Raw genomic sequence first — 13,728 nt, forward strand, 5'->3', positions numbered from 1 at the left:
AAAAAAATAAATAAATAAATAAGTGCTCACCAGAACCAGGACTTTTACGCCTCTGAGCCTGGTTTAAAAATACAGGATGAAGCAGATTTTTCTGGGTAGGAAATATTGATGTTACTCACCCTGATTTTTAGAATAGTTTTTGTTTGTATGCACCAGAGATTAAGAAACATTCCTAAAACACTGTGTGTATGTGTGTAAGTATGTGTGTGTTATACACACATATGCATTCACTCATGAATTCTGTCATTTCAGTTCCAAATTTAATAAGAAATCAATAGATGGTTAATGATGGCCTGGAATATATCAGGCTGTCTTCAGAAATAATGGTAATTATGGCAGGAGCTAACTACAAGTGCCTTGGTTGGCTCAAATGAATTTTGAAACAGCGCAATATTTTGATGTTTAAAATTGCAACAATGTGTGTGTTTGGAGATTCATCATGGAGTGGTGAGGTGCTGTCGGAAGGAAGAAGGAGTTGGCACAGAGCAAAATTTTTGTATATTTTGTTTGCTTTAGAAATTAATCTGGAGGCAGCTTTCAGGTTTTCCTGATGGGTCTAGTTGCACTGTAGACCTATTTCTCTCTCAAACCTTCTTCTTTTGCTAATCTTTAAACAATACTTTCCTATTTTTAATCTTCTGTTGAGCATTCCTACAATTTTTCCCATAATTGCAATAATATTTGTACTGTTACCTACGTAATATTTACTTTAAAAGCCTTATTATACTTAAATATATTTGAAAAGGAAATTTTTTTTTTATGAATGGAAACTATGAATGGAAAACCAACCGCTTGTCAAAAATAGTAGGTAACTATGGAAATAAATAAAATAAATATAAAACACTGCGACCTAGTTGCTGCTACCCGCATGAGACTTTGAGCCTCAGTTCTGCTTCCTTGATGTCTAAAACGGAGATTCGGGAGAATGAGGAAGGATTATAGATATACACACACCAAACAGACAACTTTACCTTGATGTGCCTAGAAGGACACAGAATCGTGGAAAGTGAATTGCTGAGTCACCATGACGGGGACTCACATCCCCCAGAATGATGCCTGAGTACCTGGAGTAGAGAAGGTTCTCCCCCTTTGGGGTGGGCCAGATTGGGAGCCCGCAGTGGTGAGCAGCATCAGCCCCTCGCCCACCCCCGGGGACGGACGGTGACGGGCTTCATCCGGTGGAGGTAATCCCATTCCCCTGCCAGGGAATGGGCCAGAGATGGGGCGTAGGATCCAGTTTGGGCCAATCAGATGTTAGGAGGTGTCTTCCGAGACCTTCTGGGACTATTTTTCTCTTGATAGTAATTGTCCTGCAAGAAAGCTGTAGTGACCTCTGTCTTCCCATCCTGTTGTAGAGTTCTGGGAGGAGGATGGGAAAGATGGCCGGGGTCCAGGACCTTCATGATGAAGCCAATTCTGGACTCACCTCCGGACTTCTAAAAATACATATTTTTATGGTTTAGGGAACCTTTGGCTGAGTGTTCTGTGCTTTGCGCCTGGACACATTTACAATTAATACACTTGTCTCTTGCTCATTCCCAATGTCTGACTTCCTTCATCCTGTAATTCTATACACTCCACTAGCAGTTTCCTCTTGCCGTCCTGTACAAATCTCGTCCTTTTAGCTTCAAAAAGAGGGTGCAAGGAAAACTTATACGGGTTTAAAATCCCTTGGGATGAAACTCTGCTAAAACAAAAATATTACACAAAGAATGGGAAAGACATCCTTTAGGATATTGTATCGGTGTGGCTGTGGTATCTGTTATCAGAAAAGCAGCTCCTGCAATTGTTACAAGTAACCGGGTTTAACACTGGAATTGGACAGTGGGCGGAGCCGGAGGAGGCAAGCACTGGACGCTGCAGCGGGAGGATCCAAGGCAAAGTCACCAGTGACGTCATCCCGAAGCAATGGGAAAAGGCCGAGCTTGAGACGTCTGACCAGATGCTGAGCTTGTTCGGAGCCCTCGGAGGCCGCCACACTTACCTGCTTCCCAGTGATTGTGGCTTTTGCTTCATTTTTGTCTTGTTTGATTTCTCGTCATTGGAAGAGATCTCTGAAAAGTAGTCCTTAGGATTGGAAGGGAGTTGGGGTGGGGTTAAGTTAGCAAAAAATCACCCAACACAGATTTGCATGTACTAAGGGAGGGGAAAAAACAAGTCTGGAACCTTCGTCCTTCCTTCTTTTATTATTTTTGTTGTTGTTCTTTTTTTTTTGTAACATATTGGGTAATCACCGGTCACTGTCCTATACTCGGGATGGTAGTTGCTATGAGCTGGGTCGTCTTCTGCCCAAATTCATGTTGAAGCCCTAACGCCCAGTGTGATGGTATTTGGGGATGGGACATTTGGGAGGTCATTAGTTAGATGAGGTCATGAAGGTGGGGCGAGAGTTTGTTCTTGCTCTGTCTCCTGCCATGTAAAGACACAGTAAGAAGTCAGTTGTCTGCAAGTCAAGAAGAAAGCCTCACCAGAAACTGAATGAGCTAGAACCTCCCATTGCACTTGGTAAAGACTTGCAGGGACCTTTCCTTTCCCTGGGACATAAATTGCATAACTCTTTTAGAGGTGTCCACTGTTCAAAAGCCCATTTTGGACCATTTACATGCAAAATGCTATGTGATCCCAAGCTAGCTGGGGGCTTGGAAGGGGTGAGATTTTTTTTTTTAATAGAAAAAAGTAAAAGAAACAAAACACTATTCATCCTTGTTTATTTTTTTTCACTTCCTTACTTTTTTTCCTTAGAAGTTAGATTTTTCTAGCATCATTTTCTCTCTAGATTCAGCAAAACCCCACCAAGACATGAGAGGTCGGTGGTGGTCAGCGACAACTTTGATGTTTATGGATTAAGTGTGGTGGATTTTGGAGGTGTCACCTAATTTTGGATTTTTCTCTATTTTCACAGTGTCTGTTTCCACTGGCAATGAGCTAGCTGCATTGAAATAACCCAGGATCTAGGCTTAAATTCATATTAGCCAAGAGAAAACGCATACTCCTTTCAAGCAGAAAGGTGGTCATCAGACTTAGGCACTCCTCCCAGTGCTCAGGAGAAGGAAATCAAACATGATGCTCAAGCAGGGTTTCTGAGTTTGCTTCGACAATTCTACATTTTCGCCTTAGAGACTCCTGCAGCAAATACCTGGATTTAGGTTCAGAGTAAACAGACAGAGCAGAGACAGAAACAACCCACAAATCCTGCTCTGTAGTGGGACACATCCTCCTGAATCTCAGGTGCTTTGAGGTTTCTGTCTTGTCGATTCTTAACACCAAAGAGCGGGAGGAATACACATATTAGAGGAGAAACACCTCCTAAAGGGAATAGCTGAGAATAGGAGGTTCCCATCACTTACTGGATTCATTCTGGAACTTCACACAAGCCTGTAATATTTGTCTTGCTGCAGCGTTGTGTCTGATGTAATGAACAGGTACATCAGGGGAGTGCTCAGCAGACATGCCTCTGATTTCTTCCATCTTTTGATACTGCTGGGAGGGATTCTGCCAGTCAGAGCTGGAAATGAACACCACACTCATATGAGAAACAAAACTGAAAGACAGGAAATGGAGATCTTTTGGCCTCAGAACAATAACTCCGTTGATGAAGTTAAATGTGTCTGACTCAGACAGAGATACATCCACCTGCAGACATCCACCTGAAATCATCGTGGCTCCTAGCAGCAAATGGGAGCATGTTTAGCAGCTAAGCTAGTGAGAGAGAGAGGAAGAGAGAGAGAGAGAGAGAGAGAGAGAGAGAGACATACTGGTAAACCAGATGTCCCAAGCTCCTGGGTCTGTGTATTTTTAGTGCCCTGGAACTATTTGTGGGTATTGACAGATTGAAATTCATAGATCTTTCCAGCTCACAGATATTGTGATATATTTCCAAAGTCCCAAAGCTAATTTATAACTGAAGATAGAATTTCAGTCACTTATTCTATACAGTTGGAAAGCCAGCTAGTGAATCCATCTGTGCTCCTGGGGGGCATTTTGAGGACATTTGCTGAGAATTACAAATACTTCCAATACTGTTTCTCTCCACATCTATAACCGTGTTAAGAGGAGGCATCTGGGATTCGGGCATCTCACATCTGTCTAACAGCATTCCCTCAATGTCATGAGGCCTTCAGACATGATTGCATGACTCTTCCTGGAATTTAAGGCAGTATTTTGCCTAAGAGAGAGATGAAGAAGAAAACGCATACAGGTAATTGACCCACGTAACCTAGTCTGCATCGCAAAGAGTAGAAATTGGGACTGTACGTTGCAGAAAAACAGAAAACAGGCCATATGAACTGCACTCCTCCAGTAGAAAGCCTCCTCCTCCTCTTCTTCCCCGTCCCCAGGGCAACCCCCCCACCCATTCCCTCCACTGCGCTCACACAGGCTTGTCATTTGTTAGTGGATCCAGTAGTTGCTGCTAAAAAAAGAGCATCCTCACCATCGACGGAAAAGCGAAATAAGAATATTTTCCTGGGGACCATAATTGCTGCGGTCTTTTAGTGATAAAATGAAAGCTGATGTGTTTCTAGCATTCTCTGCATTTTAGGCTGGCTGCTTCCTGCTCATGTGCCAAACCCATTCCATGTGGGATCTGAAGAGAGTGGAGATTCTGGTAAACATTAGAAGCAGCCAAGGTATGACCCCTCCTGTAAGATAAATGACTCGGAGGAGCTTGTCTTTCCTACTAAGGATATGGTTTTTGTTTGCTCGTATCCAAATGGGAGAGAGCAGTTACCCGGTGTAAGCTGACAGTGCTGTGAGTGTGAGGAATGAGGTCAGGACTGGTGTCATCCCAGGGCCTTGGAGGTGATGGTGATGGGTTCTGTTCTGTCCTGTGAGGTCTTCATCGGTGCCCTGGATCCCAGTCCTGCTTCCTTCCTGGAGGACAGGTGGGGTGTAGGACCACCAGAATCAACAGTCTCCTCTCTGCCCTAACCCATTCTGTACTGGACCCATCCATTTCTGACGGACCCCACAGATATTTCCCAAAGCTTAGGAAACAAGGGATGGACGGATGGGGCAGGGATCTCAAATCTCAGGATCCATTAAAATTGATCAGCCCTAAGTGAACTAAGTCCATCAGAGAAAGACAAATACCATGTGATTTCACTTATAAGTGGAATTTAAGAAACAAAACAGAGGATCATAAGGGAATGGAGGGAAAAATAAAATAAGATGAAATCAGAGAGGGAGACAAACCATAGGAGACTCTTAATCATAGGAAACAAACTGAGGGTTGCTGGACGGGAGGTGGGTGGGGGGATGGGGTCACTGGGGGATGGGCATTAAGGAAGACACGTGATGTGATGAGCACAGGGTGTTATATGCAACTGATGAATCACTGAATTCTACCTCTGGAACTAATAATACATTATATGTTAATTAACTGATTTTAAACAAACGAGCAAACAAATAAATAAATAATATTGATCAGCCCATGGAAATGACAAAGTTGGGACTGAGCCTTGGTTTTTCCCATGTGCTGGGTCTCATTCCCGGCTCTTCTGCTCTGGTCTGTGTGGCAGGGGCTGGTCCTTGCAGACCCTGGGTCCCAGGCTTCTGTACCCATGTCTGTGTGGGTTTGACCCGCAGGGTCAATGAAGGCGGGAAGCTTAAGGTAGGGAAGCAACCAAGGCATTTCTCTCAGTGCCCTCTCTCAACTTTGGGGTCTTCCCAGCATTGGCTCTGCTCTCTCGTGTCCAGTTCCCTCCACCTCCCTGAGGTCCTGACACCAGCTGGGAGATTTCCCACACTGGCTTTGGCTCTGGGGGTGTGGCCCGTCTTTCAGGGTTTGGACCTCTCCTCAGGGTCCCAGACCCTTGGCTTGGTCCCACCAGCCCTGACAGTTTTCTGACATTGTTAATCTCCAGATTGCCTCACTTTCCCGTGGACTGAGCTCTTAGGGCACCTCTGTAACTGGCTCCCATATAAAATGATTTCTGTTGAACTATGTGGACAGGTTCTGTTCTCCTGATGGGACCCCATGAACACATCACTGGCTGCATGTGAAGAATGGCAGCAATTATAAAAAGCAAATATGGAGTGGCTCATTTGGTTTTTCATCCAATGTTCACACCTTGGTCATTCACTTTGGGTCAGCCACGGGAGAAGAGGTGAGTGAGACTCTGGTCCCAGCTGGGGGCACTCTTAGTCAGATGGCAAACACAGTCCTGAACGTAAGCAAGTCATAAAACATGTTGATGGCTAGCAGCCAGTGAGGAACCAAACCCAGCCTGTCTTCACTTGGCCCAGTGTCCAAAGTTGTTTATGAACAAAAGAGAAGTCACTCTAGGTGCCCACCCCACAGAGCGATTGGAGAATCCCATGCAATGCCTATGGCCCACCGTCACATACAAATTGCTGAATGTGTGACAATCTTTCATCTTGCTGAATTATTAGTATTAGGTGTAAAAGGCATGTGGTGTATTCCCCACAGGCAAGGTTGCCCTGGGAGGCTGGAACAGAGGATGCACAGGAAGCAAGTGTATGTGACGAGACTGGCTGGAGGGAGCCAGACGGTGACGGGTCTTCGGGGTGATTGCCAAGCTTTCTCCAGTGGAGTCTGGGAGCTATAAAGGGTTTCAAGCAGATGAGTGGCCCGAACGTATTAGTGACCCACAAGGCATCCATTCGTTACAGCTTCCAGAGCCAGGAATGAAGAGGGCCTGGACACATGGGGTTGTGCCCCTGTCCCTCCTGACCATGCTGGGCGGCAAGGACGTGTGGACACGGCGCTTCCGACAGTGAACCCGTGAGGTCAGGATCTCATCTAGGCTCTGATGCTTGCCGACGGCCTCAGCCAGTGCCCCTTCCCCCACCCTACTCCCTCATGGGCAGCCTACCAGGGTTTGGACACTTTCGCAAACATCTTCTTCTTTTACTGTTTTCTTAAAATTGTGCAGTCTTCTTTTTTTTCTTTGAAACTTTTTGTAAGTGTATACAGAAAATCCGCACCCCTTGAATTTTATAAAACTCCACACACCCAGAAAATATCCAGGGCTCCAGAAGACCCCTCAGATCCCCTTCCTCTCACTAACTCCCCCAAAGTCACCCAACTATCCTCCCTTCCAACACTCCATGACCCAATGGAAGAGTGAGCATATGGCTTGAATAGGCACCTCATCAAGGAGGCTAAGTGGCCAGGAGACCACGAAAGGTTCTTCACCTTCCACAGGGAACTCCATGCAATTTCACCACACCTTCCAAGATGGCTAACGTGAATGGGAGAGAGATGCAAAGTGTTTGCAAGGGTGTGGAGTGAGGACATTCCATCCTCTGCTGATGGGAGTCATTTGGTGCAGGCCCTTTGACAAATTCTTTGGAAATATCTATCAAAGCTGCATATGTGCGTACCCATGACTCCAGGGCAGACGTATACCCTAGAAACGCATACCCAACCCCCAAGATTCACACCCTGGCCCCAAATAAGGAAGCGTCCAAACGCACACAGACCATAGAGCGGATGGATATATAGTGGTCTAGTCCCTCAGTGCAAGACCATTCAGACTTACAAGGACCCAAACTGTTGTGTGCAGTCAAGGAGGGGGTGCACACGCATCTGAACCAAAGAAATCATGATATAGGGTTGTATTTACATGAATACATGCATAAAGGAAAATTTATATTTCTACCAGAGTTGGAAATAGGGATCACTAATCACACACACACACACACATCCTTTCTAAATCTGTAATTAATGCAAAATAATGTCACTAAATTCCAGTTTGATTGACCGACAAATGCTCCAGCCTGAGACCCCTTTTTCCTCATTAAAAAAGTTTGCTGGCATTAAAAAGGTGTTCAGAATTTATTAACATCACACTGAGAATTTATTTTAATGTAATGAAAGGGATGGTTCTTTTTCTTTTTTTTTTTTTTTTAAGATTTTATTTATTTATTTGACAGAGAGAGACAAAGCGAGAGAGGGAACACAAGCAGGGGGAGTGGGAGAGGGAGAAGCAGGCCTCCCATGGAGCAGGGAGCCCGATGCGGGACTCGATCCCAGGACCCTGGGATCATGACTCGAGCAGAAGGCAGACGCTCAACGACTGAGCCACCCAGGCGCCCAAGGGATGGTTCTTTTTTAACCCCAGGTTGGTGACGGCAGCAATGTGTGGGCCCCACTCCCCTGAGGTGCAGCCCTCAGGGAACAGAGCTGGTCACCCTGACCTCCTGAGGACAGTGAGGGTCCCCAGGTCCAAGGCCCTCTCTCTTATATAAGGATGCATGTTCCTGACAAAAGACAAACGAGGCCATTGAAATGCTCAAAAATGATTTTTGGCCATCGTGTGACCCTACCGTAAACCATTATTCCCGAAAACACAAAGTAACAAGGTCTTTTCAAAGGAGTTGGAACAAAAGTCTTGCCCTAGGGTAAAGGAAATAGATGAGCTCACATTTGATGCGGTATGAGGCTTCTTCCTGACACTTCATTTCCCCATGAACTCTGTCCTAAAATGAGAAGAAGTCTCTACCTGCAGGAAGCCCAAGTTCAGGAGCCACCAAGAAGGGGGCTCCATGTGGGGGCGTGGTCAGGACGACACCTTTTGTCCTAATTTCTGGCTACTCTGCCTGTTGGATTCGTGCTCAAGTCTCTACACCTCTGATAAAACGGAAAGTTAGTAACATTCATCAGACCGTCACGTCTCTCTTCCAATCTTCAATTTATCTTTTTCCTTTTTTGTGTTGCTTTCCCCATGTTTGGACCCCAAGAATAAGTTTAGGGAAATTTAAAATTTTCAATTTGAAAGCATTTCTAAAAATGAGGCCTTTTAAAGTTTCCTCTGATAAAATAGCATCGATTTCCATAACTGCTCCTTACTATTTATATACCCGTCTGGGGTGGGGTTGGGGGATCTCCTCTTGGGAATGCCCTTTTCTGTCTTACAGACAGAATGTAGCAGGAATGTGATAATGGGATCGCAGGAATGTGATAATGGGATGAGGAATTTAAAGGTGTAATTTTCAGTTTAAGGAACAGAGCAAAGAGAAGAGTAACCATCTTAATAAACCATGCTATGAATATATAATTTTGTAGAGGAAGCTATAACCTGCTCAAATATCACATATAAACCCATAGACAAGTAGACTTGGGTCCACTATTTAAAAAATAAAAATAATTCTGTTACCCTATGGAGCTCCCATTATGGTGAGTGGATGACTTATCACAAGTGTTCAAATAAAGTAATAAATGAAAGAAAGAACAGTGAGAGTAGAAAGAATGAAGGTGGGGCACCTGGGTGGCTCAGTCAGTTAAGCAACCAACTCTTGATTTCAGCTCAGGTCACGATCTCAGGGTCGTGAGATTGAGCCCCGCATCGAGCTCCACCCTCAGCACAGAGTTTGCTTGAGATTCTCTCTCTCCCTCTCCTTCTGCCCCTCCTCCTGCTCTCTCGATCTCTCTCTCAAATAATCAAATAAATCTTAAAAAAAAAAAAAAAGAAAGAATGAAGGTGGTCATAGCAAGACCCCCGACAGATGTGTCACTAAATAAGAATCAATGACATAAACTGTGGGGTGCAGTAAGTCCCCAGCGCACAGCAAGGGCTCTGTAAGTGTGGTTAATTACAGTTACCATTTCATGATTCTGCATTTTGTTTGCTGCACTGAGTTTCTCCAAAGGGATCACCTTCTCACTGAGGAATTCCCAACTGTGTCCTAAAATTGTGCCCCCACCCTCCAGCCAAAGTCCCTGCACCTCTTCCTCACTTTGCTCTCATCAATGGCCCTTCTGTTCCTGATACACGGTGGGTGTTACTAACACACCTAAGTTGTCTGGGTCCCCCGCCCCAGAATGTAAGTCCCCTGGCGGGGGGGGCGGGGATTTTCCTCTGCCTTTGCTCATGATTTATTCCCAGCCCCGAGGCATGCCTGACACAGAGCAGAGGCTCCGCAAAGAGTGGTCGTCTTCTTAGTTAATGCAGCCAACTGTCAGCTTCAGGCCGAACCACCCCCAACTCTGAGAGGGGAGGACAGTTATGGTGGGACCTTGTTCCTCCTAAGCAATCCATCCTCCCTCCTGGACAAAGTTCTCCAGTCAACAGCTGCCCCTCCCTTTATTGCATCTAGCAAAATGACCTCGTCACCACCCCCATTAATCACCTTGTCTGCGTTTGGGCGTTGCTGGGCTAAACTTTCACCCACCTTCCCAACCCCAGCTGGATGTCCCTGTGTGAGGTTCTCCAAGATCACCATCAGTGCAGGTGTTAACGTTGGCCAGGATGACGTGTCATCAATTTCTGGACAACCAATTGGTGATTCGAGTATCCTGGAGAAATGAAGTATGGCCATTAAAAACTCAAGTAAGGAGGCTTCACAAACAGGCTGAGAAGGAGACCCAAAGTGTGCCTGGTGCCCAGCTGGGGAGTGGGCGGTCCACCTGCCAGTCAGATAATGCTGTCACCAGATGGGGTGGCAGGGCGTGGGGGAAAGGGGTGAGCCTCTTCTTCCTAATAGGCAGCTTCCGTGGGGGCCCCCCATGGGAGACCACATGTAACTTACCCTACACTAGCCATTCTCTTACTGGGCTTGGACCCCTCGGATCCTGTCCCTGGAGCTAAATGCAATCTTTTCTAGCTTCCTGCTCTGTTTCTGCTTCATCCTCAAACTTAGTTTCCTCATTTATAAAATAGACACAATAATAGCATCTGTTATTATTAGCACCAGCTATTAAATGTCTTAGTGCCTCGTGCTTAGATTTGGATTTGATTTGTAACTAAGTATCTAAGTGTAGGCTTTTTTTCTTTATGATTTATTTCCAGCTTTCCTCCCTCTTGGTCCTTTCCCCCATCTGCCCTGGTTTCTCTCCTTGCCATGGCATTGGGTCTCGTGTATCATCTCTGACCCCAAGTCCCCTGGATTTTGGACTTTGGCTCTCTATAGCTCCCTGCTGCAGGGATTCCAAAGGAGAAAGAATCTGCTTGTCCAATCCTGGGTCCCACCCGAACATGAAGTGAGGATCAGCTTAGTGGTCAGTCGTGGGTTTTAGATAAAATGTTCTATTCCTAGAAATCCAGAATTTTAGCCACCTGGAAGATCAGATGGACAGATTGGCTCTGCATGTCCCTGGAAGGGTGGTCGGGCCCCCAGAGGCTGGGTGCAGAGCCCCCACTGCTCACGCCCTTTGCACACCCCAGCGCCTGCGACTACTGCATTAACAGCCCCGTCCCACCGTGCGGAGGCCTTGTCAGTAGGTGTAAGATCTTGGAAGGAGTGATGCTCTCCTGGGGAACGGGGCTGCATGAAAGGTATTGGCCACCCTGCAAATATCTGTTAAATGAATGAAGGCATCAATGAGTGAACAGATGTGTGAATGAACTCTACTTCTCCAATAAAACAAGACCTGCTCAGGAGTGGAAGTGGGTCCCTTACAGATACCTTTCTGTGGCTGCCATGGAGCTGTGCCACCTGGATTTCCATAGGTTGCCACTTAGCTACAAGGGGTTTGGTGAGCTGACAGTCTCCACCTGCTAGTCTCTGGATCTGCTTTGGTTTTCCCTCTTCCCAGGCAGCCAGCCAACAGCTGAGCACATCACAGCAGGGGCACAGTACCTGGCCAACTCTGCCCCATGCACAAGACTCTGCCAACAGGCGAACTCTGCTCTGGGCCTCCCACTGTGTGGGCTGAAATTTTCTCAGGTCCGTTTCCTGAATCCTCTCTGCCCAATCCTGCTTCCTTCCACTTTGATCTTCCACGGGTTTTGCCCTCCATAAACTGCTTGTACTCCTAACTCCCTCTTGGCATCCACTTCCCAGAGAACCAAACTGACGGAATGCCCTTTCCCATCGATACATCAGAGATTCCAAGCTAGCAAGGATGTTTTGAAGAACAGGAATATTTGACAACGTGTATAATCTGGAAGCCCAGCAGCTACAGCCTCTGGGGAACCACACGCCTGTGTCCTGTGGGCTCTGGTAATTGCGTGAAAGGAAACTGGAGGTCTGTCAGGGTCTTGTTTAGTTTCTGCTCCTGGAGATAGGGAAACCACACACCCTGGACAGGATGAATGAAGTAGCCACCAAGTCCAACCTGTCTGATGAATGCAGGCTCACTGGTCTTGACATTCCTGCATCGGCTTCTCTGAGGAGCTGGGAAACGTGATAACTTTGCCCAAAGCCTCTTAAAGAGAATGGCTCAGAGCCTGATAGAAGTAATCGATGATGCAAAGAAGAAGGTTCTGGAGAACCTCCTTGCCAGCCGAGCTGACTTCATCACTTTGAATGAGACAGAGCGAAATATTCCACAAGGCAGCCACTTTGGAGCGTGATGGACACAGCCACACAGCAGCTGGTACAGATCGAGATGGACACGAAGCCCCCACGGGCCGCCCTTGAACTCTGGAGACAAACCTGGGCAACGTGAACGAGAGAGCCACAGAGAACCTCTTCACTCAGACCCTGAACGTATCGTGAGCAAAGGAGGCTTTGTGTTGGAGTCCAAACATTCCATCGCACTCCTGGCCATTGTTCCCAAACCAAGCTACACACAATGACAAAACTGCAGATCTGTCTCGGACATGGTGGTCCCTTGGTCAACCAGACTAATTGCTGAGGATGAGACTCTGTTGTGAAAAGCAACTGGTGATTTCAAAGCCAGAGTCATAGAAGATAAATACACCATTGGTGGATTTTGCTGGGATTAAACATAAATGAAAAGGGAAAGAAAAGAACCCACAGTATCACACTTTCTGTGCTGCCCTTATAATGGGATCGTGCACCTGCCAGGACCACCGGTTGAAGGGCATCCCGCTACCAGGCTCCAGATGAACCTCGGCGAAGCCTTCACTGCCCAGATGCACACAAAGGCCCTGAGAATGTGCGTGGAGTCCGTGCCCAGGGAGGGACAACCAGTGGGTTTTCAGCCTTGTGGAAGTGACCCCCCCAAACTCAGAGAGGTTCTAAACTCCACCCTCAGACATTTGGATGAAGCCACAGCTACAAGTCTACTGGTTGCCTCCATGGAGATCCCTGGATTGTGCCTCAGTAACCAGGACTACTGTCCTCATGTTTATTCCCTCACTGACCTTGGTCTTCTTGACTAGAAAGGTCAGCATGACCACTAAGCATGCATATCCATGAAAACGACTAGGGATGCTTCTTTCCCCGAGCTGGAGGATGACTTCAGTGTCCTCCAGAATTTAGGTGTTCAGAGAAATTGCTCACAAAAGTTACAGTTGTGTGTGTGTGTGTGTTTTAATTTATGATAAAAAAAAGTGCTCTCAGTCCTTTGGGGAAAAAATTGGAAGACCACATGTACAAGTAGACCTGTTCCATCTTCTCTTGTAAACGGGGGCGATCTGGCAATACTGACTCACAGTCCCGTCTGGCAGCAAGTGGTGCGTGTGGGGAGGTGAGGTTGCCTTTGTAAGGGGCACCTTCAGTGTGCCCACGGCCCCACTCCTCACCGTTTAGCACTGACATCCAGGGTGAGTGGGAATTCCGTTCATCACGATGTTCACACTATGTTACTTCTTGCAGAAGCGTGAAGAAGAAAGTCAGACGTCTTTGGGAAGCCATGTCTTTATCCAAAGTGGGAAAACGAAAGGTAGATGAAGAGTTATTTCTAGAGAGGTGGGAAAGCCCTGGCTGGTTTGGGGAAGAATTAGATGCAGATCAGAAGTGCTCCCAGCACGCTCCACTCCTCACCACCCACCTGGATCTCATGACTCCTGGTGATCCAAGTCTTCTACAGGAGATGGACCCCGACATTGTCTCTGGGCCAGTGATGAGACAGGG

General features: G+C 46.5%; 1 pseudogene; it reads left to right on the forward strand.

Moving 5' to 3' along the window:
* LOC102733892 (V-type proton ATPase subunit C 2-like) overlaps positions 1–12,563 on the forward strand; it is a 29,188-nt pseudogene extending 16,625 nt beyond the window's left edge.
* Positions 12,564–13,728: the final 1,165 nt, after the last annotated feature.

The sequence above is a fragment of the Leptonychotes weddellii genome, chromosome 13, assembly GCF_054177405.1.
Source record: "Leptonychotes weddellii isolate Sample4059 chromosome 13, ASM5417740v2, whole genome shotgun sequence".
Taxonomy (NCBI): domain Eukaryota; kingdom Metazoa; phylum Chordata; class Mammalia; order Carnivora; family Phocidae; genus Leptonychotes; species Leptonychotes weddellii.